Here is a 22,077-nt window from a genome sequence, read left to right as displayed (position 1 = left end):
TAACCACTGAATCATCACTTGGATCTTTGGTTAACAGGTTACAGACAATTGGCCAGTTATTCATATGCAAGTGTTTAAGGGCTAATTTTCTACCATCTGATTTATTACACTTTTTAAAGGAATATCTTTTGTGATGGAAAATTGTCATTAGAATGGCTGTAAGAATCACTTTAATTGCTAACTAGAAAATGACAAATGTAACTAGTTATGAAGAAAAACATTGATCTTGAGTGACCTGATAAATATCGCATAGACTCCACCCTTTTTCTCCTACACACCACCTTTTCTTGGGGCTTTGGCTTTGGGGCAAGAAAGTTGTATTAATTGGAGGGGTTCCACTTAAACAATGAGACCTGTGTCCTTTTATGGAAAGGTTACATGACATGGTGAAGTTTGTAACACTAATACAAGGCTGAATGAGTGAAAAAGGAATGTGCATCAGACTAGTTAGAAGTATAAAAAGATGGCTTAAAAATAAATGCAGGGAAGTACTATGAACTTGCCCTTTTAATGGGCACAGCGTGCTTTGTGCAAAAAACCTGGAGGCAATAATACACTAAGATGAAGTAAAAATTGCAAGGACATGATTTTAAAAGTAAATATTACATGGTCTGACTTTTTTTGCTGTAAAGAACAGATGTCAATAAGAAGTAGGATCAGAGGAACAAAATAAAAGATTAATTACCCTAGTAAGGCTAGTCTTCAGCTACCCTGAGAAGGGGGAAATATATTTTCAAAAATGTATTGAGAATTTGTGATCCTAAATAGTGGCTTTGGAGAATTTGCTATTATAAGTAAAGCAATGCAGATGTTGGGAACCTGAAAATAAAATGCTGGATGTACTCATCAGTCAGCATCTTTTTGGAGAGTTAGTTTGAAGTTGTGATTATCCCTCATCCCCTTAGCTGCTGGATCTATGATGTATATGAAAACTGAATGCAAGGAAGCATTGAGACAAGTGACTGTAACCTGTCGTGTGTTTTAAATAGAGGACTTGATGACTAAGGCTAATGTAATAAACTGTGGCTGACTTTGTTTCGTTTTTCTAGAGTTGTATTCAGTCTCAATGATGCAGTACATCCATTGTAAACAACTAAGTATTTGACAAGGACCAAAGAAAGTATTTTGCTTTTCTAAAGAAAATGAGCCATCAAAGCACAGATGCTGTGAATAAAATGAGAACTTGCAGTTAGTAAGTTAGCATAATGGAGACTGAAAAATTTAAATAATGTGGAACTTTAAATTATCAGAAGCATAAAATGTGAGTTTCTACAAGCTCAAATGTAAAGAAGTCCATAATGGAAATGAGGCCATGAAGGGGCATTTTGGGATAGTCTTGCAATGATAATGACATGACAAATGTTACTAAGTATTTATCAGAGGCAAGCTAGATGTGAGACTAGAGATTGGAAATGATCTGTTCAAAAAGGGAATAAGTTTTACATGAATTAAAACCTTCTGGTAAAGACACTAACCAGATGGATTTCATCCATATTTTAAGAAACTAGAGATGAGAGCAATTACATTCAGAAATGTGTAGTACAAAGGGCTAGTGGTTACTAATGCAAAACATTGAAGGGAGATTGACTTGTCCAGGGATCTTTTAGATTAGTCTGTTCACTGTTCATTAGTAGGAGAACTAATGGAATCCCTGCCAAAGAAAATAAAGATACAATAAACTTTAAAGGATAGGTCCCTTTCTTAGATAAAGCTCTTCACTTGAGGAAAAGCAAGCCTAGAAATCATTAATACCAAATGATAACCAACAAATCTTAAGTTTAAAGAACTCATTTCTGTTGACTATTAGAAATGAAAATTACTATTTGTTGAGTTGAATAGTAAACATTTTGGAGCTAAGCTAAACAAAGGGAAAAAGGGCTCATGTTGAATGTTATGAAGGATCAGGTGATATGGTGGCTCAGTGGTTAGCCTAACAGCACCAGGGACCTGGGTTTTGTCAGTGTGGAGTTTATGCATTCTCTCCATATTTTAAGGGCATTTAAATGGTCATTCCATAAACACATGGATGAAAATGGGATAGTGTCTGGGCTTCAGATGGGTTCCATGGATTGGTACAACCTTGAGGGCTGAAGGGCCTGTACTATGCTGTAATGTTCTATGTATCTCCGTGGGTTTCCTTACACAGTCCAAAGATGCAGGGTTGCAGGAATATGGGGTGGTGGTTGGGGGTGAGTCTAGGTTGGATGCTCTTCAGAGGATTGGTGTGGATTTGATGGGTTGAATGGCTTGCTTCCATACTGTAGGAATTAAATGATCTATGAATGGAGGTGACTTGAATACTAGTGTAGATTAGAGTGATAGCCATAAAGCACTGAAGTAGACCCTTCGGTCCAACCAGTGCCATGTTGACCATAATCCCAAATTAACCAATCCCACCTGCCTGCCCCTGGCCCATGTCCCTCCAAACCTTTCCTATTCATATATCTATCCAGATGTCATTTTAAATGTTGTAATTGTACCCACATCCACTTAGGAAGTTCATTCCACGTGTGAATCACCCTCTCAAAATTTGCCTCTGTCGTTTTAAAATCTCTTTCCTCTCTCCCCTTTTTAACCTGCCCCCTAGTCTTGAAATTCCCTATCTTGGGGCAAATACAACTACCATCTATACCTTTTCTTCATTTTATAAACTTCTATCAAGTAACCCCTCAACCACCTCTGCTCCAGTGGAAAAAAAGTCCGAGCCCCTCCAGCTTTTATAACTCAGACCTTGCATACTCAGCAGTATCCTGGTAAATCTCCTCTTCTGAATCCTCTCCAGCTTGATATTACACTTCCTATAAATGGGTGACCAGAACTGGCTGCTAAATATTCTCATTTTGTGCTTTGTTCTGTAGATTGAGTGGTAGTTTGCATGAAAGCTGCCATAGCTGCTTCCTCAGGCCTTGTGCTCTATTCTGAGGCAAGTTTCTTTTTTTGGCTGTTTACTTTTCCCTTGTAAGGCAACTTCTATGCCATTCTGTGCAAGGCTAACTCTTAAAATGAGTGAAGCTTTGGTTGGATGCTTGACAGTTAATCTATTATAAAACTTCAAAACTGTTAATTTTGTGAACTGCATGATCTCTAACTGAATTTCCTGTGTTAGCCACTGAACCTTTTTTTATCTGTGTATTTGTCTGCCATATCAAAAATATTTTTGGGTCTCCATTTTCAGTACAGTATGTTGAATTCCTGTCCTGTCTTTTCATAATTCCTTGGAAGAACTAGATTACTGGTGCAATGGGTTATGATTTACTGTAAATGTACACTTTTTAATTATAGAAAAATTCCCCTTTGTGTACATATGTTGTATACTTTTGAAGTTGTCCGATGGCATGCATTTTTAAAATGAGTTTTGGGATATTACTAAACCAGCTCAGTGATCTAATTTGCCCAAATTTGAGCCTGATCAAAGGGAATATGTTGACTGTTGCGCATCTAGGATTCAAGATGGTAGAGTAGGGCTTTTCCACTGGAGCTTATGTTGTCTATTCCTTTTACTTTTTTTTATCATCATTCTTCTTTACCCACCCCTCGTCCTTGAGCTTCAAAGTCGGTGTGGACCTTCACCTCGGTGTGGTCTGGGTTGGATCAACTGTTCTGAATGTTTTCTTTTTCTGACTTATTCCTTTAGGTTTTGTACCTAAAAGATGGCACAAGGGTTTGTAAAGCTGGACTTTTCTATTTCTTAAGAATTTATAACTAAGCATCTGTATCTTTTTGTACATGGCACCCTAAGTGGTGACTTGTAAACTTTTCACTGTACTTAGGTGTACGCATCATAAAGCTAATTTTGCTGGCGTTTTGGAATGCTGTGGTCAGGTAGTATGTGGAGTGGGATGATTGGGGATCTGATCTTAAGCTTTATTACTACTTCCCAATTCTGACTAATTTTTGTTAAAAATATTTACACTTTGTTCATGGAGAACAGACAGGACAGAAAGCAAATTTTATTCTGTCCCTTGCACTTCTGTACATCATGTGATGCTAGATTACTGTCTAATCGATTTGAGCAAAATTTTGGAACAGAATAAACACAAGAAATGGCAAGTAAGTGTCCAGCTGAAAGTTTTGCACTCTTACTTGATTTAAATTCAGGAAGTTTTTGTTTTGTTTTGAAATGCAGATGACTCCAGAAAGAAAGTCAAATGTAAGTTTGTATGTAATGGGTGGATGTTATGATACTGTGAATCATGACCGGAATTGCATGAAGTGTTGTCATTTTTATAAGTTGGCATGTGCTCTTTACCATGCTTTGAGTCAGTCTGGCTGGTTTGTTGGAATTACTGACTTTACCTGAATTGGTCACAAGCAAGGAATTTGTTCAGCAAAAATATATCTACTTTGTGATACTGATTGAAAAGTGGTGAAACAAATGTTTTACAATATCTCTATCACTATGAAGTGAGCATGTTGTCACTTGGGGGAAAAAAAATACTATTTACCCTGTCCAGTCCTGTTAGGTTTTATAGGTTTGAGATCTGTTCATCCTTAACTTCAGTAAATATTATCCTAAGCAATTCAGTCTCTCTTTATACGTCAGTCATGCATCCCAGGAATTGGTCTGGTAAGTCTTTGCCCTCCCTCCATAGCCAGAATGCCCTACCTTCAGATACGGAGACTAATACTGCAAACTCTGCTCTGGTGAGGCTATATCTGGAGTGCTATATAGCAAGACATCCCTGCATTTGTAATAGGTGGTGTCACTTTCCCCAGCCTGGTGACCGTCTTCAGATCCTGAGTGAAATGAGTGCTGACCAAAAACCAGCTGATCTGTATAGTAGTATAGAGAGGCACCACTGCAGTAAGTTAGTCTGAAGCTGGATAAATGAAATTTGCCATGTGTGTATCTAAGTATTTGGTTTATTTTTTTGTTCTCACTTTGTATTTTTGCCTGCTGAATAAACTAAGAAATGGCAAGTATGATCGGTTTACCTATCTATTTGAATGAGAGTGAGTCATGGAGGCTGCCTCTGGCTTTTAATATACTTTGCTTTATTACATAGCAAAAGCAATCCAGGAACCCTTGGTTACCTCTTTGAAGTAAGAGGTAACCAAGGGCTCATCTCTATTTCCCTCTTCCCAAAATAGCAAACTTATTGCAATTTTTTGGTTGTAGTTATTTTAGTCTACATGCTTAGACATGTTCTGGCACTCCTCCTTCAAATTTAATTCGGGTCTAACATATATGGACACTGCTGTGCCGCAAGACTCTACTAATTCATTTGGATATTGGATTTTATTAGGGTCATTTGGACTATAATTGTGTAAGAGCATTAACAATATTTGTAAATATTCATTTGAGTATTCCATGTTAATAAATTATTGGCTGTTTTATTATCATTTTGTTTCTATCCTGTTATTTTACTGAGTATTTTCCAGGAAGAAAAATCTCAACTGTAAAAACATTGCTTTGGACATTTTTCCACTTAGTGGTGTACGTTTTGTCAGCAATCTAATCTTTTGAAACCCACCACCTGAAGTACTTTACTGGGGTGGTTTGATTGGAATGTTTTAACACAAGTCAATGGCGCATCTGTCCCTAGTCCCTTCCCCCAAGCTAATTTTGGGATCCCTGTCAGAACCATCATAGATGCAAATGTTTGGTGTAATTGTGCTCCCTTCCTGTTTACAGAATTCCTATTAAAACCACAGTCTGCTGGATGAGTCGTGTAGTCTGTGATAATTGACTGGAATTTTGCACAGGAGAAGGTGAGGAAGGTGTAGTTGCTGTGCTTGCGTGTTTGCAATGCGGTTGGCATAACTTCCCACTGCTGAGTTGATATGTCCATGGTTGGTCAGAATGGTGCAATGGAGGACCTTCTAGAAGTCTAGTTCTTTTGTATATTTGGACACTTCTTCATTTGTATGTAAAGACAAATGGTAGTACAGAAAGGGAGAACCCTGAATGTTCTTGGATGTGCGAGACTATATTCATAATTTATATTATTAGTAGTTATGTGATACACTTGTAGGTTGAGACATGAATGTTCCATTCAAAGTGCAAAAAATCATGCAACTCAGCAATTTTGACATACTTTTTTTTTACTTTTTTAATTATAGAACTCTACCCATTAAAATTAAGTGGAACTATTCTGTTTTTTAAAGAATTTGCTGACATCTGAACTCCAATCCTTTGCAACCAAAGAGGTAAGTAACCTCTTGACAAACCAAGATTTTACTGACCATTTGTTACTCATTGATGGATAGCCTTTGTAGTCAGAATTGTGTAGACTATTTGTAGACTATATTTAAACCAGATTGGTCACTGGGAATAATTTTCCACCTGTGCACATCAACAGTTGAAACTGGTAGATGTGGAATTCCTAACTTTTTGGGTGACGAGGCCTAGGTTAGAGTCTCTCATGATCTAGTGGTGGGTAATATTGCTGAGCAGGTTGTTTAGATAATGTAAAATTGCAGTTTGGCTGTTTTTTACACTTCTAAAAGAATCATGCTTGTATTAATGTAATATTTGTAAAATGTCTCGTCTTATTTTGTAACTTGGCTATTTTCCGTTCAACATGACATTCACCAATTTACTTCCTTGGAGCAAACATGCTGTATTTTAGTGCTTTTTAAATAGGATTGTTCTCAGCAAGTGCTGTGTTGAGTCTTAAGTTTATAGATTCATACAGCACAAAAAAGACCTAAAAAGTGCACTGATTCCAATTTCTTGCAGTTGTCCCAAATCCTTGAATATTATGATATTTGAAGTACTCGTCCAAATTCTTTGATGGTTAAGGTTTCCAGTCTCCACTACCTTCCCAAGCAGTGCATTCCAGCTTCCCACTACCTGTTGAAAGTTTATCTCCCAAATTTCCTCTGAATCTCCTGCTCCTTACCCTAAAACCATGCCCCTTTGTGATTTCCCCTTGGTTTAGGGATCAACAGCTGCTCTCCCTGGACCTTCTCCATATCCCTTGTAATCTATACACCTGAAGAAAATAATCCAAGTCTATCTAGTCTCCTTTTTTTTTATAGCTGTTCTCCATCCCAGGCAACGCTCCGGTGAATTAATTCTGTACATCTAGTGCTATCGGATCCTTCCTGTAGTGAAGTAACCAGAACTGAACATAGTGCTCCAGTTGTGACCTGACCAGTGCTTTGTACAATTCCAACATTACCTCCTTACTCTTTTTTTTGCTCTAACATGGCTGAAAGGTAGTGTTCCATATGATGCCTTAACTATCCTATTCCCATGGTAACTGCAGGGATCTGTGAATAATTACTGAGATTCCTTGGTTCGTCTAAGCTACCCTGTGTTCTGCCATTCATTAAATACACTCATCTTGTTTCTTCCGAACTGCATCATCTCCCACTTAGTAAGGTTAAATGGTGTCTGTCCATCTGACCCATCTATATCTTCCTGTAACCTACAATCACTTTGCTATTAGTCACTTTACCAATCTTGGGTGTCTGCAAATTTGCTTAACATACCCCCCCAACATTTTTATCTAGATCACTTATGCAGATAACAAAAAGGGTCCCAATACTAATCCTTGTGGTGCACTCAAACAGTCTTCTACTACTAACCTTTTGTGTGCCCTATATTAAGCCAGTTTCTGATCCACCTTGCCAAGTTTCCCTCCATTCAGTCTCCCATGTTGGACCTTGTCAAAAGCTTTGCTAAAATCCATATAAACAACATCAACAGAACTTCCTTTGTCCCCACACTTGATCACATCTTCAGAAAATTCTAAAACGTTTGTTAGGCATGATCTCCTTCTGGGTAAAAACAAGAAGCAGATGCTGGAAACCACACTAGATTAGTGGTGCTGGAAAAGCACATCGGGTCAGGCAGCATCCAAGGAGCAGGAAAATCAACATTTTGGGCATAAGCCCTTCATCAGGAATAGAGGCAGGGAGTCTGCAGAGTGGGGGAAGGTAGCAGAGTACAGTGGTGAATGGGGGTGGGGATGAGGTGATGGGTCAGAGGGTGGAGTGGATAGGTGGAAAAGATAGGCAGGTAGGACAGGTCATGAGGGTGGTGCTGAGCTGGGGTGAGGTGGGGGAAGGAGAAACGAGGAAACTGGTGAAATCCACAGATGCCCTGGAGTTGAAGTGTTCTGAGGCGGAAGATGAGGCGCTCTTCCTCCAGGCGTCAGGTGGTGAGGGAGCGGCGCTGGAGGAGGTCCAGGACCTGCATGTCCTCTGCAGAGTGGGAAGGGGAGTTAAAATGTTGGGCTACAGGGCGTTGGGTTGATTTATTGCGGGTGTCCGGTGGTGTTCCCTAAAGCGATCTGCGAGGGGGCGTCCAGTCTCCCCATTGTCAAGGAGACCGCATTGGGAGCAATGGATACAATAAATTATATTGGTGGATGTGCAGGTAAAGCTTGGATGGGTTTGCAAGGCTCCTTTTGGGGCCTTGGATGGAGATGAGGGAGGAGGTGTGGGTACAGGTTTTGCAGTTCCTGCGGTGGCAGGGGAGGGTGGGTTGTTGGGAGGTGTGAACCTGACCAGGTAGTCAGAGGGAACAGTCTTCGCAGAAAGTGGAAATGAGTGGGGTCTGTTTGGAGGTGGCGGAAATGTCGTCGGATGATGTGGTTTGAGAAGGGTGAAAGGTGAGTACGGGGGTGGGGGGTGTCTGTCCTTATTACGGTTGGATGGGTGGGTTTTGAGGGTGGAGGGGCGGGATGTGGATGTGGATGAGATGTGTTGGAGGGCATCTTTAACCATATGGGAAGAGAAATTGTGGTCTCTGAAGGAGGCCATCTGGTGTTCTGTGGTGGATCTGGTCCTCCTGGGAGCAGATGTGGCAGAGGTGGAGGAATTGGGAATATAGGATGGCATTTTTGCAGGAAGTAGGGTGGGAAATGGAATAATCCAGGTAGGAGTCGGTGGGTTTGGTTTTTTAAAAAGTCTGTCAAGTCAGTTGTCATTAATGGAGATGGAGAGGCCCAGGAAGGGGAGGGAGGTGGCAGATGGTCCAAGTGAATTTTTAAGGTTAGGGTGGAATGTGAAGTTGATGAATTGCTCAACCTGCTCGCGGGAGCATGAGGTGGCACCAACACAGTCGTCCATGTAGTGGAGGAAGAGGGAGAGTGGTGCCGGTGTAACTATAGAAGATGAACTGTTCTACGTAGCCAACAAAGACCGGCATAGCTGGGCCCCATACGGGTGCCCATGGCTGTCCCTTTGGTCTGGAGGAAGTGGGAGGATTCGAAGGAGACATTAAGGGTGCGGGCAAGTTCAGCCAAACTAATGTGTTGGTGGAAGGGTACTGTTGGAAGTCGGGAGAGGAAGAAACTGAGGGCTTGGAGGCCCTTGTCATGGCGGATGGAGGTGTAGAGGGATTGGATGTCCATGGTGAAGATGAGGCATTGGGGGCCGGGGAAACGGAAGTCTTGGAGGAGGTGGAGGGCGTGGGTGGTGTCTCGAATGTATGTGGGGAGTTCCTGGACTAGGGGGATAGGATAGTGTCAAGGTAGGTGGAGATGAGTTCGGTGGGGCAGAAGCAGGCTGAGACAATGGGTCGGCCAGGGTGGTCAGGCTTGTGGATCTTGGGAAGGAGGTAGAATCAGGCAGTGTGGAGTCCATTGCCACTTTTAAGTTAGAATGTGCTGCTTTTATTTAGCTAAAGTAAATGGTTGACTTAAGTGCCTTCACAAGGAAGCAAAGTCACACTCCACTCCTAATCCCACTCTTTAAAAATCATCTAGCTGATGTTTTGTAATTGCAGCAAACGTGTGACTTAATGGTGACAGCCATGATATCCTTAACAATTGCAACTTTATTTCTTAATTCTCCTCTGCTAGTGACATCTAGTACAATTGATGTATAACTCCATGGGTGTCAGCAATCAATAATTTGAACAAGCCATCCTTTGAGAGCCACTGTTTGTGTTGGCAGATAAGTTGACTGTGACAGCTGACTGCTCTACTGTTCTGCAGAACACTTCATTTTTACTGGCTGTGCTGTTTCTTGGTTTTGAACAGGTCATTATTGCTCTACTCTCTATAGTCCCTTGTTAAAGATGCAGGCTATTTTGGCCTGTTGAGTTCACACTGCCACTTAAGATGTGGGAACTCTCCACTCCACTTTCTTAGTTTATCCCCATAATCCTTGATTTAAAATCTGGCCATCTGCTGCTTGAATACACAATGATGCAAAACTGGGTGGATGAGGTGAGGTGAGCTGTGAAAAGGATGCTGAGTTACCTCATGATGTGGGCAAGTTGAGTGGGTAAATATATGGCAGATGCAGTATAATGTGCTTAAGTGAGAGGTTATCAATGTTGATAGCAAAATTAAGGTAGTTTGTGATGGATTGGGAAAAGGTGAGCTGTAGTGAGACCTGGATGTCTGCAGCTTTTGCTAAAAGTAGGCATGCAGGTGCAGCAGGCAGTAAAGGAAGCAAATGACCTCTTCAAATAAAAGAGCAGGATGTCTTTCAATAACTGAACATTCCAGGCATTGATCGAATTGGTGAGGACCATATTCACTGGAGTTTATAAATTGTTTGGGAGGAGGGGTGCGGCAGTCCAAGGAACCTATTAAAATCCGAACCAGTTTAGACCAGGTAAATGTAGGAAGTACATTCCTGATCGAGCAATCCAGAACCACTGGTCGCAACATAGGACTGTGGTGTGGAGAAATTTCTTGTCCCAAAGTGGTAAGTCTGTGGAATTCTCTGCCCCAGAGAATGGATGAATCCAAAAGTGCTCAAAATAGTTTTTAGTTCTTTGTGACCAAAGTGATTAAAGGTGTCAGTGAAGGTGGGAGCAGGGTCCTGAGTTAATAATCAGCCATGATAGTATTGAATGGTAGAATCTTCTTGAAAGGCTGAATGACCTATTTATGTTCAACGATGCCTGCATCTGCAGTCCCTACAGTATGCTTGTGCAGACTCAACAGCTTCAAAATTCCCTAAATCTGTTTTAAATTGGTGACTCCCTGCTTTGAGACTCTGAACAGAAGGCAGAGGTGCGCTCCCCCACAACCCATTGGTGCTCAATCTTCAAGAAAATCAGAAATTGTTGGAAAATCTCAAGACTAGCAGCATCTGGAGAGAAAGTTACCATTTCAGGTTCAGTGACCCTCCAGAGCTCTGAACCTCTTTCAGTACTTAAATCTTTGATTAAGGTCGCATCTTGTTCTTCCAAATGCAAGTGCAACCTACTCTTACACTGGGAATCAACCCAGTGAGCCATTTTCTGGACTGCCTTCCATGCCATTGGTACTTGGATGAGGGCCCAAAGCTGTTCAGTATTTCAGTTGTAGTTTGGTGTATGGTATAGTTTAAGCAAGACCTCCTATTCTAAATGGGTTTATTTTGCTTTGAATTAATTCCATTTGCCTGCCTTATTACATAATCTAGTTGCTAGATTTTAATTCATGAACAAGGACCCCAAGCCACTCTGCATCTTTCTCTTGTTGTTTCATTAATGTTTTTCTAATCGACCTGTTCTGAGATATTATTACAGACCTCTGGAACAGGTGAGACTTGGACCTGGGCCTACTGGCCCGGGGTAGGGACACTAACACTGCACCATGAAGGCCCTTCTGCAGCTTTCTTCTAGTTTCTTTCCCCATTTTAATCTGCTTTTCTACAATTGCCAAAGTGCATAACTTCCTTTTCCCATTCACTTCACCTGTCTGTATCCCTCTGAGGTCCTTTTTTGCCTTCCTCCATGCTTTCCTTCCCACCCATTTTTGTCACCTGCAAATCTGGTGATCTTTTTGCTACCTTTATCCAAATCATTAAGACATAGTAAGTAAGTGTGGCCCCAGCCCTGATTGCACTGGCATTCCTAGTTACAGGTTGCCATTCTGAAATTGTCCCATTTACTCCAACTGTTGTGATTTTTTTTTTACACTGCAAATATGCTATCCTTAAGGCTACTTAAGAGCCCAGAGTTATGTACATGTATCTTTTTTATCAAATGCCTTTGGGAAATCCATTGTCCCTTCATCTCCCCTTACTTCCTAGAATTCTAATAAATTTGTCAGGCATGGCATCCTCTTCAGAAAGCCATGATGACTCTGCTTGCTTTTTTATATATTACAAATGCTCTGCTATTCTATCCATTTTCAATAGACTCTACATTTTCCCAATGACAGATAAGCTAAATGGTCTATAAGTACCACTTTGTCTCCTCAACTTTCCTTGAATGAGGGTGTTAATTGGCAGTTTTCCAGAATCTGAATGTCATTGATGTACTGAGTAATTATCCACTGTCTGTAGCTACTTTCTTAAATGGCCTAGGATGCATTTATCAGGTCCAGGGACAAATCTGTCTTCCGCTCCATTTAGTTCCCCTGTTTTTCTCATGATGGTTGGTTTGCTTATTTCTGTCCCCTTTAAGATCCCAACAGAGATCGGTTTTTGATTTCTCCAACAACCAGCGGTAATAAGTAAAAGGCAGTATTTCGTGTTATAAAACTTTATCTTGCTACAGTAAAAATACAAACTTTATTTAACAAGCAACTAAAACCCTTAAAGAAAAAGTACTTTTGCAGTGACTAGAACTATCAAAATGCCTTGCAACCTCTTGTGTCCCACACTCCTAGTAGTTGTGGCATTTAAAAAAATGCATCTTTGGCTCATTTCACATTGTCCTAGGTTACGATTTCAAGTGTCCTTCCACTTGACCAGAGTTTCCTAGGTATGATCATGAGGAAGGCCTTCCTTGATTCTTAAAACTTCAGGAGTCCATTTTTGTTCTGTTTGTTTTTCAGCATAAACACATTCCTACAAGCATTCTGGTTCATAACCATATCATCTGCATTGTCTCATATAGCAGTGCCTTCCAACTTTCCTGATTTTTCCTCACCAGTTTTTTAAATTCATGACCTTGAATTGTACACCAAAGAAAGTAGTCCTCACTCTGCCTTCAACACTTCTTTCAAATGAGAGAATTTAAAAATCGTTTAAAGTGCTTTCATAATTTTAATATCCATCTTGATGTCTCTTCTAATAGAGAGAGTCCTAGTAGCTACAGTCTTGCAACTATGGTTTCCCATCCATCTCTGTTGACCTGCGCAATTCAATGCTTATCCCATGGGGTCCTTGCACTTGTGCACTCTTGTCCTTTTGACCTTGTTTTGTACATACTGGTCATTACCGCTTTACTGTTATGCTAAATATACCTATTTTAAAAAAACAAACTTTTGCCTTCTATGGGTTTATGGGGCAGCTCAGTGGTTAGCACTGCCTCAGTGCCAGGGACCCAAGTTTGATTCCAGCCTTGGGCATCTGTGTGGAGTTTGCACATGCTCCCGTGTCTGTGTGGGCTTCCTTCGGGTGTTCAGATTTCTTCCCACTGCCCAAAGGCGTGTGGGTCAGGTGAATTGGCCATTCTAAATTGCCCATATTGTTAGGTGCATCAGTCAGAGGGAAATGGGTTTGAATGGGTTACTCTTCGGAAGGTTGGTGTGGACTTGTTGGTCCGAAGGGCCTGTTTCCACACTAGGAATCTAATCTATAGATTTATCCACCATTTCCCTACAGATTTACTCCACTGTGTATTTTAATCCATTTCCTTTTAAAACCTTTTCTGTTGAGTGTTCCCATTCTAGCAAGAATAATGAAGATAATAGACTAGAAGAGTAGAGGCCATTTATGTTCCAGCTATAAACCTGGCTTCAGTTGATTTGGCTATTTGGCCTTAACATGTGTACCAATTCTAAAATCTTAACCCATTATCCAAGCATCCCCTCGCCAAGACTATGCTTTTAAAGTTATCATCTAGCAAATGTTAACATTTTGCATTATGTCCACATGATTCCAAGTACAAGCAATGCATCTATGAAGTGGTGTCTTGGCAGCAATTTCTCCAGAGTTTCCATATACAGCATAGTGGAATTTGGAGTAATATTATTACATTTGTAATGGCTGTTCAAAAGAAGTGCAAGCTTGGACAATGCCACAGTCAGGATTGTAACGATAATGCTCACTGCTTTTTTTCCACGTTCTTTGAACAACCATTGATGGCTGGTTCAGCAACATTGCAAATGTGGTGTAACTTTTTAAAGGATGTTAATCTTGTGCTCAGTTGTGCACTCATATTCAGATTAGAGTAAGTCAGTTGTTTCATTCTTTAGTATGTTTGCTGATTTTAAAAAAAAATTCCTTTGTGAAAATAGCAAATCAATGACCTTGCTGATATTCAGGTTCTCTTTCTACTATGAATGAAAGCTAAGACTCTTGGGAATATTTTGTTACACAATGTTCTCAGATTTTTTTTTTGTTTTAAGAAAGGAAATAGACTAAATATTTCCAGTCTGAACAACAGATCAGATCAGAGGATTGGAGAAGGTTGAATAATATCTTCAATTCAATGTAACTATGTAGCTGTTAAAACTCCTTTTTAATCCTGTTGTTGACTTATGAATTTAACAGAATACTGGAGGAACTTTTGGTCTAGCAGCATGTGTGGTTAGAAATAGTTAATATTTTAAGTGATATGACTTCAGTTCTTAGCAGTGAGGACTGAGGTATACTTTTGCAAGCCCATTTTTAGGTGCCTTGCATTAGGAAGGATGTCACCAGACTGGGAGTCATGCAAAAGAAGCTTTTTTATCAATGTTGGAAGAGTAGTTTCAAGTTTTCATGAGGATGTGATTGTTTAGTTGCATATTTCTAAGATGACAATAGTTTGCGATCAGTTGAGTTTGCAATTCAGAGATATCTACCAATGCAAACAGTACTGCCATGATCCATCTATTCATATAAAGTTGCACCTGTAACACAATCTTTTTTTTCTAAGATGAAGACATGGTCAACACCTTTTTGTTTCTGTAACTTGGGGTCACGTTCAGATTTAGATTCCAGTGTTTCTAATGCCTCAGCCATTGCTATTCAATTATAGCTACTTTGGATGATATTGGACATTTTTCTTTGATCACTCATTTCTGGTAAATTCAATCATATTCTTGATTCCTTTATTGGGGAAGGTGTTGTAGTTATTTATACATCACATCTGAAGCAAAATTCAAAGAATGTATTGCTGTACCAAATGGTGGCATTGCCCAGCCTAAATTGACATTCTTGCGTGCAAACAGGCCCACCAGTTCAAAGCAATATTTATGCTCCACTTGGTGTCTCTTCCTTCCTTGTAATAAACCTCTTCTTCCCCTTATTTGCTTAAGTGTCTTATATTTTAACCTGTAAAAATTTCATTAGTCTCAAATTAACTACATTTGCAAAACAAACTTGTGATAAAGCATTCATTTTTTTCAATACTCATAGTTTTAAAACACTGGGGATAGGTGCATTGGGTTTCAACTTTAACGTTAAAGGGAAAATAAGGTTCAGATTTGTTTGGGTTGAAGATTGTGTTCATGGAATTCCCCACACCTCCTTAGTGTAGAAGTAAATTTCACTTTTTCAATCCACTTCCCTTCAGAATTAACTTTAAAATAAGTGTCGCTTGGTAAATGAAGTTTATACAAGATCACCACAGTTTAGAGAAAAGCTTTAGCCCTTGTTGGCAGCTGACACCATAAAATTAATGTTTTTTTTCCTACAGGTGACCATATGTTTAAAAATGTACACTTTGACATCCGGCTATACCTCTGTTTCATTCCTAAAATGGATCAAAATGAACAACTTTCAGAACAGATTAATGGGCTATCCTCTTCGCTAACTAGGGTGATTTTTAACAATGCAAATTGATGTAATTACCAGGAAGTTAAGTTTTGGAAGAGGTATACTTATCTGTTTCTAGCATGTACTTGTCTGAGTTATTACATTGTAATTATATTCAACAGTAACGATAAGGTTAACCTAAGTTATTTTCAAAGACAGACAAAAGTAGGACTGGAGACCTAAATGGAAACATGTAAATTTAGATCAGAACTAGGGAAAGGAGAGAAGACAATCTGTACTCGGTTTCTAACCGGGTATAGAAAGATTATTGAGAACATATAAAATAATTAAATGCAGTGAAAAAGTTACAGTAATGGAGTAGGGGAAATTTGGGATAAATCCACATTTAACTTTTTAATGTCAGCAATTCATAAGTGTGCCATAAAACCTTTGAAGAGAAACCAATATCTGACTCCAATTGTTGCTGTGATCAAATAGCTGGTGATTGTTTTTTCCCTCCTGAATCTGTCAGCAGTAGAAATTAACTTGACAGTTGTTGAATGACTTGCAATGTAGATGTGGACTATATAACTTTAGTGTAATCTATTAGTTATGGCCATTAATACAATGGAACATTTTTTGTTAACACGTTACGTTGTAATAGTTTGTATCAGGGTAGAATACATACTGGTCAAGCCTGCCCCATCATTGATAAGATCATGCTGTCAATTCCTTGGAGTCCCTTTCCTATTCTTTCCTCAACTATAATTGACGTTCTGACGACATTTAATTACATTCTGAAAAGGAGATTTATGCCCTTCCTGTAATGTGACCTTTTGAGTTTTTAGTTCCAGCATCACATCCCTGTTGTTAACTCTCACCCAATTTGTTTTATTATTTCATGGGAATTTTGGAGTCACTGGTTAGACAAGAGATGAGCACGTTTGTGTTCTATAATCACAGGTCAGACCTGATGGTGATGACAGACTTCCTTTCTGATTAGTTCACCAGGTATGTTTTTATGATTAACAATAGTTGTGTAATTGCCATCAGACTAGCTTTTAAAATTCCAATTTTAATTTAAATTTCAGTATGTCATTCGAAGTATTTGGTTTGAAGCCTATATAAATATTAGCCTGGTCAATTGATTACTAGTCAACCACATTACCACTGTCATTCTATCCCATATGTTGCCTTTACCATGTTATGTACTTGTTGCTACCTTCAGGGACCTATGGACATGCAATCCAAGGTGTCTCACTGACTTTACTTCTCCATATCCCTGTTTGTCTTCCTTTGCTTCGATCTCTCCAAAAGCTCACCCTCTACTTTCCTGACATAAATCCCAGTTGCCACGTGTCTGCCAATCAACCAAATCATTATCTTGCTATAGTTGCCTGCTATACTCTTGATTTCCTGGCAAGTTTGTGTCCTCTGCAAATTTCCCAATTGCACCTCCACATGGTATACTCCATTTGTTGCCTTAATTTCCTACTTTTGTCATTGGTAAATCTGAGAACCTTATCCTGTCTCTTATTAGAAGTCAGTCAAGTGTGGTGCTGGAAAAGCACAGCAGGCCAGGCAGCATCCAAGGAGTAGGAGAATTGATGTTTTGGGCATAATCCCAAAACATCTATTGTCCTGCTTCTCTGATGCTGCCTGACTGCTGAGCTTGTCCATATCCCCCACTCTGCTCTGATCTCCAGCATCTCAGACCTCCCTTTTCCCTATTATTTGAAACTACTCTAAATGACCAAACTCCTGCACTGACTGGGTACCCCTCTTGCAAGTCTAACCTGAAAATGACTTCATTCTTTTTAAGCAATTCTTTCCATGTAATGTAAAACTGAACCCCATTGTTATAACGAGCTTGCATGTGGCATCGCTTCAAATATACTGTTTCTGCTTTATTTACTTTGTTTTAAACACAGGTACAATGAACAAATCTGAGATTAAACACTTTTTTTTTCCCCTTCCATGAAACCATGTTAAGAGCCCTGCTGCTGCTTTAATTGGTTCCAGCACTTTCCTGATTACCTGAAACCAATTGCTTTCACTTTTTAAATTTTAGAGTCTGCAGAAAGCTTGTGGAACTGTTTTGAAGTTGACTTAATTTACATATCCGCATGAATATATTTTTGTCATCCAACTGGTAATGGAACAACTTCAATTACCACTTTATAAGTTATTAAAAACAATGAATTTTTCCTGTCTGATCCAAGCTAAGAGGATATTTGTCAGAAGCAGTTGTGCAGCTCCATGTAACTGCCATCCAACTGTTCTTTACATGCCATCTTCCTTTTTAGTCTCTGATGAGATAAATCAGACATAAAACTGAGAATTGTTGCGCTGCTGGAAGAGGGCATTTGGCTTATCTCCACCAGCTGTCCAATGTGCATTATGAATTGAGCAAAAGAGCATAAAAATAGTTGGTGGAAATTTGAAATGAAGTGCTGGAGAAACTCCACAGAACTCAAGGGCCATTGGTCTCCACTTTATCTTCTGCAGAAGGAGAAGAGCTAAGAAAGAGGAGTATTGTGTTCAGCTCCTTGAGACTGCGTATCATTCAATAATCATGGCTGATCTGCTCAAGGTCTCAATTTGTTTCATGCCTGCTGTTCAAAGCCTTCAACTCCTCTGACCTAATCTCCACAATTCTGGAGATAAGACACTTGCTACCACCTAAGACATTCTTTTGCACCTCCATTTTAAATGTCACCCTATTCTGTAAAGTTCCCCAACTGATTGATTTTTTTTTTATTTACTCTGTAAAGCCTCCTTAATCTAATGTCTCAAGGTCATGCTTCGCTCTTCTAAACTCATGAATAAAGGATTTACCTGCTTAGCTGTTCCTGATAAAGTAAATTAATCCTTTATTCCAGGAGTCAGTCTTGAACAGCCTCCTATGCCATTATCTAGATTAGTGGTGCTAGAAAAGCACAGCAGGTCAGGCAGCTTCAGAGGAGCAGGAAAATTGACGTTTTGGGCAAAAGCCCTTCATCAGGAATAATGCTATTATATGCTGCCTTAAATGAGGACTAAAACTACATGGTACTCCAGATGTGGCCTAACCAATACCCTACCCAGTTATAGCAAGACGTGTCTGTTTTTAAACTCCAACCCCCTAATGGTGATGGCCAAAATTCCACTGCCTTAATTGCTTGCTGCATCCATTTGCTGACATTGTTTCCTGAACACTGACACCTAGATCCCACGTGTCGCATGTTTTGGAGTCTCCATTTTGAACAAAGTCTACCTCCCTTGTTTGTTTCTACCAAAGTGCATACCTCACTTACCTACTTTAAACTCTTGCCAAGGAATTACCATCTCACTCAAGCTATTTATATCCTTTGCAGGTTCATTATGTCTTCATCACAACATGGCCTCTCACCTATTTTTGTATAATCAAATTTTGGGTACTCTACTCCCCTCTTCCAGGTTAATATCTTAAATAATTGACACCTTGGGACTGATCCTTGTGGCACTCCACTGGTTGCATCTTTTCATTGAAAAGGAACCATAATTCTTGATTCTCCATCTTGTGTTAAGCAATTTTCATTCCATGCAAAACACTACTTCCAATACTAAGCTTCTATCTTCTGCACTCACCTTCATGTGGGGCCTTTTGGAAATCCAATTAAAACTGCAACTACAAGTTTGCCTTGTAATATCCTCTGAGCTTGTGCAAACTTGTCAAATGTGATTTTTCTCCTGCCCCCAACCATGTTAACTGATTGCATTATGTTTTTTTAATGTCCTGCTGTTTATTTTGTCACTCATGATAGAGACTGTAACAAAACCTTTCCTCCCATTATCACCTTGATTATCTGGTCCATTTGGGACATTTTAGTGACATTTGTCTGCTCCCCTTCATACCCTTTTCGTGCTGTTCGTATTCAATAGTCATTTGACCTTTTCGAATGCATTGGTTGACTCCATCTGGGCGCATGGTGACAGCAGTGCATTTCGGACCAGATCAGACTACTTGTGCAAATGTGTTGTTTTTTCCACTGCTATATGTTTAATCAAATCACGCTAAATCTAATTGAATCCTTTTTTATGAAAAGGACCAACTTCCTCTTATCTACTCTATCCAGACTCCGTAATTTTGAAAGACTCCCCAGGTCTTTCTCTGGCTGCCCAACCTGTCCAATCTATTCTCTCAACTGAAGTTTCTAATTTTTTTGGAGCAGTTTTTGTAAATCTTTTATGTGCTCAGTCCAGTGTATTGACATCCTTCCCATTGTGTCTTGGTAAAGAGTTAAGTGCAACAATTTAGCTACATTGTGAAAGTAGTATCAGTAAATTAGAAATTAATGCTAACTTGAGACTCAAACCACTATGCTAGATTGAGATGGCTTAAAATTTAAACAGTTGTACAGTCATGCTTCAAATGACTAATACAAGGTTGCTGAAAGTGAGCTAAATTTGGAATTGTAGACCAAAAACTAAAGGAATTTTTACGATTCACTTTTGATTTTTTTTGTATTGTAAGACTTGTTCACTCCTGCCAATATGACTTTTGGTTAGTGATATGTTGAAATGGTCAACATCAAACTTTGTTTTACAAGGACAGATCAATGTTGGACTTTTGGAATAGTTTCTTTTGTGGTCAGTAGTAATTTTGGCAAACTAAATTTGAGTGCAGTTTGCCAGCACTTAAACTTGGTTCTTTTCATAGTAACTGTTGCAATACTAATACTGGATTAGTGGTGCTGGAAGAGCACAGCAGTTCAGGCAGCATCCAACAATACTAAGTTGAGGGTATCACGTTCTGAATCCAGTGACAATGTAAATCTGGTGTAAGTTAAAACATACAGAAAACTAAGTAGCCAAGACAGTAGATATTGGGACAAAGTCTCTACTAGCAATGGAAACAAAGACCTAAGGGCACAGGCTTAGTAAAGGAAGACCTTGTAGAATGGAGATAAGGAGAAACTTGTGCCAGAGAGGTGAATCTATGGAATTCCATTCCAAAGAAGGCTGTGGAGGCCAGATAGAGTATATTTAAAACTGAATTAAATAGGTTATTGGGTATCAAGGGTTATGGGGAGAAAGCGGAGAATGGGGTTGAGCAACTTATTAGCCATGATTTGAATGGTGGTGCAGACTCTGGGCTGAATGCCCTAATTTCAGGTCCCATGTTTTATGGTCTAAGCAGCATATTTGACTCAAGTTTGCCCATCAACTAAGGCACAAGTCAAGTGTTTGGAATATTATTTGTATTGATGTCTGCAGCTAGGTCTGTCTTTTGGTGCAGCAGTAGTGTCCATGCTCCAGACCAGGAGGTGGGTTTAAGCCCCACTTGCTTGAGAGATGTGTAATAACATCTCTAAATAGGTTTATTAGAAACATAGGTTGATTTCTGCAGCTCCAAAAGGTGTAGCTTGTTCCATAATAAACAGTCCTCCACAAACTCAGCAAATCCAGTAGCATTTGCAGAGAAACCTGGATGTTTCTAATCCAATATAACTTCAGATAGCTTAAAACTGAAATTCCTAGGACCTGATTAGGTGTACCCTAGAACTCTGGGAAGCAAGAGAAGTGATTGCTTGGCCCCTTGCTGGGATATTTGGATCATTGCTGGTTACAAGTGAGGTGCTGGAAGACTGGAGGCTTGCTAACATGGTGCCACTTCTTAAAGGGGATACAAAAAAGCCAGGGAACTATAAACCAGCGAGCCTGATGTCAGTGGTGTGCAAGTTGGAAGGAATCCTGAGGACAGGATTTATTTGCCTTTTGGAAAGGTGAGGACTGATGTGGGATAGCCAGCTTCATGTGGGAAATCATGTCTCAAACTTGATTTGAGTTTGTTTTTGAAGTAAGAGGATTGAGGGCAGAGCAGTGGCTGTGATCTATATAGACTTCATTTAAGGCATTTGACAAGGTTTCTCACAGACTGGTTAGCAAGGTTGGATCTCAAGGCAGAGAGCCGGCCATTTGGATATAGAACTGGCTCAAAGGTCGAAAATTGTGTTGTTGGAGGGTTGATTTTCAGACTTGAGGCCTGTGACCAGCAATGGATTGAGTGGCAGATGGAGTTTAATCTAGATAAATGTGAGATGCTAGGAGAAAGTGAGAACTAGAGAATCTGGAGGTCAGTTGTGTGGTGCTTGACGACAAGCACAGGTCAGACAGCACCCAAGGAGCAGGAGAATCAATGTTTCAGGCATTGCTCTTCAAGAGGAATGAGGCTTGTGGGCCAGGGCTGAGATAAATGGGAGGTAGCTAAGAAAGAGATGGGTGGGAGAAGGGGCAGTGATGGACTGGTCTGGCGGGTGGTGCTGAGGTGGAGGCTTAGGACTGGGGTAATGTGGGGGGAGGGGAAAAAGGAAGCTGTTAAAATCCACGTTTATCCCATGTGGTTGCAGGGTCCTGAGGTGGAATGAAGTAGTGTTCCTCCAGGCGTCTGGTGATAAGTTTGATGGAGGAGACCCAGGACCTGCATGTCCTTGACTGAGTGGGAGGGGAGGTTGAAGTGTTCAGCCATGGGGTGATGGGGTTACACACCTCACTCTTGATGCCTTTCCCTGCCACAGCAGGAAA

At 40.0% G+C, this 22,077-nt stretch overlaps 1 protein-coding gene across 2 annotated transcripts in view; it reads left to right on the top strand.

Moving 5' to 3' along the window:
- The window catches only part of rap1aa (RAP1A, member of RAS oncogene family a), a 140,999-nt gene that overhangs the window by 37,498 nt on the left and 81,424 nt on the right, over positions 1-22,077 (top strand). The window contains exon 2 of one of the 2 annotated variants that reach the window (XM_072563892.1): positions 6,064-6,150. The exons of the other annotated variant lie outside the window; for it this stretch is intronic. The gene's annotated coding sequence lies outside the window, so the exon portion shown is untranslated. The remainder of the gene's footprint in view (positions 1-6,063; positions 6,151-22,077) is intronic. 2 annotated transcript variants of the gene reach the window in all.

This window comes from Chiloscyllium punctatum, chromosome 45 (genome assembly GCF_047496795.1).
Source record: "Chiloscyllium punctatum isolate Juve2018m chromosome 45, sChiPun1.3, whole genome shotgun sequence".
In the NCBI taxonomy this organism is placed as follows: domain Eukaryota; kingdom Metazoa; phylum Chordata; class Chondrichthyes; order Orectolobiformes; family Hemiscylliidae; genus Chiloscyllium; species Chiloscyllium punctatum.
Note: the sequence above shows the minus strand (reverse complement) of the source record. Positions and strands in the feature narration are given on the sequence as shown.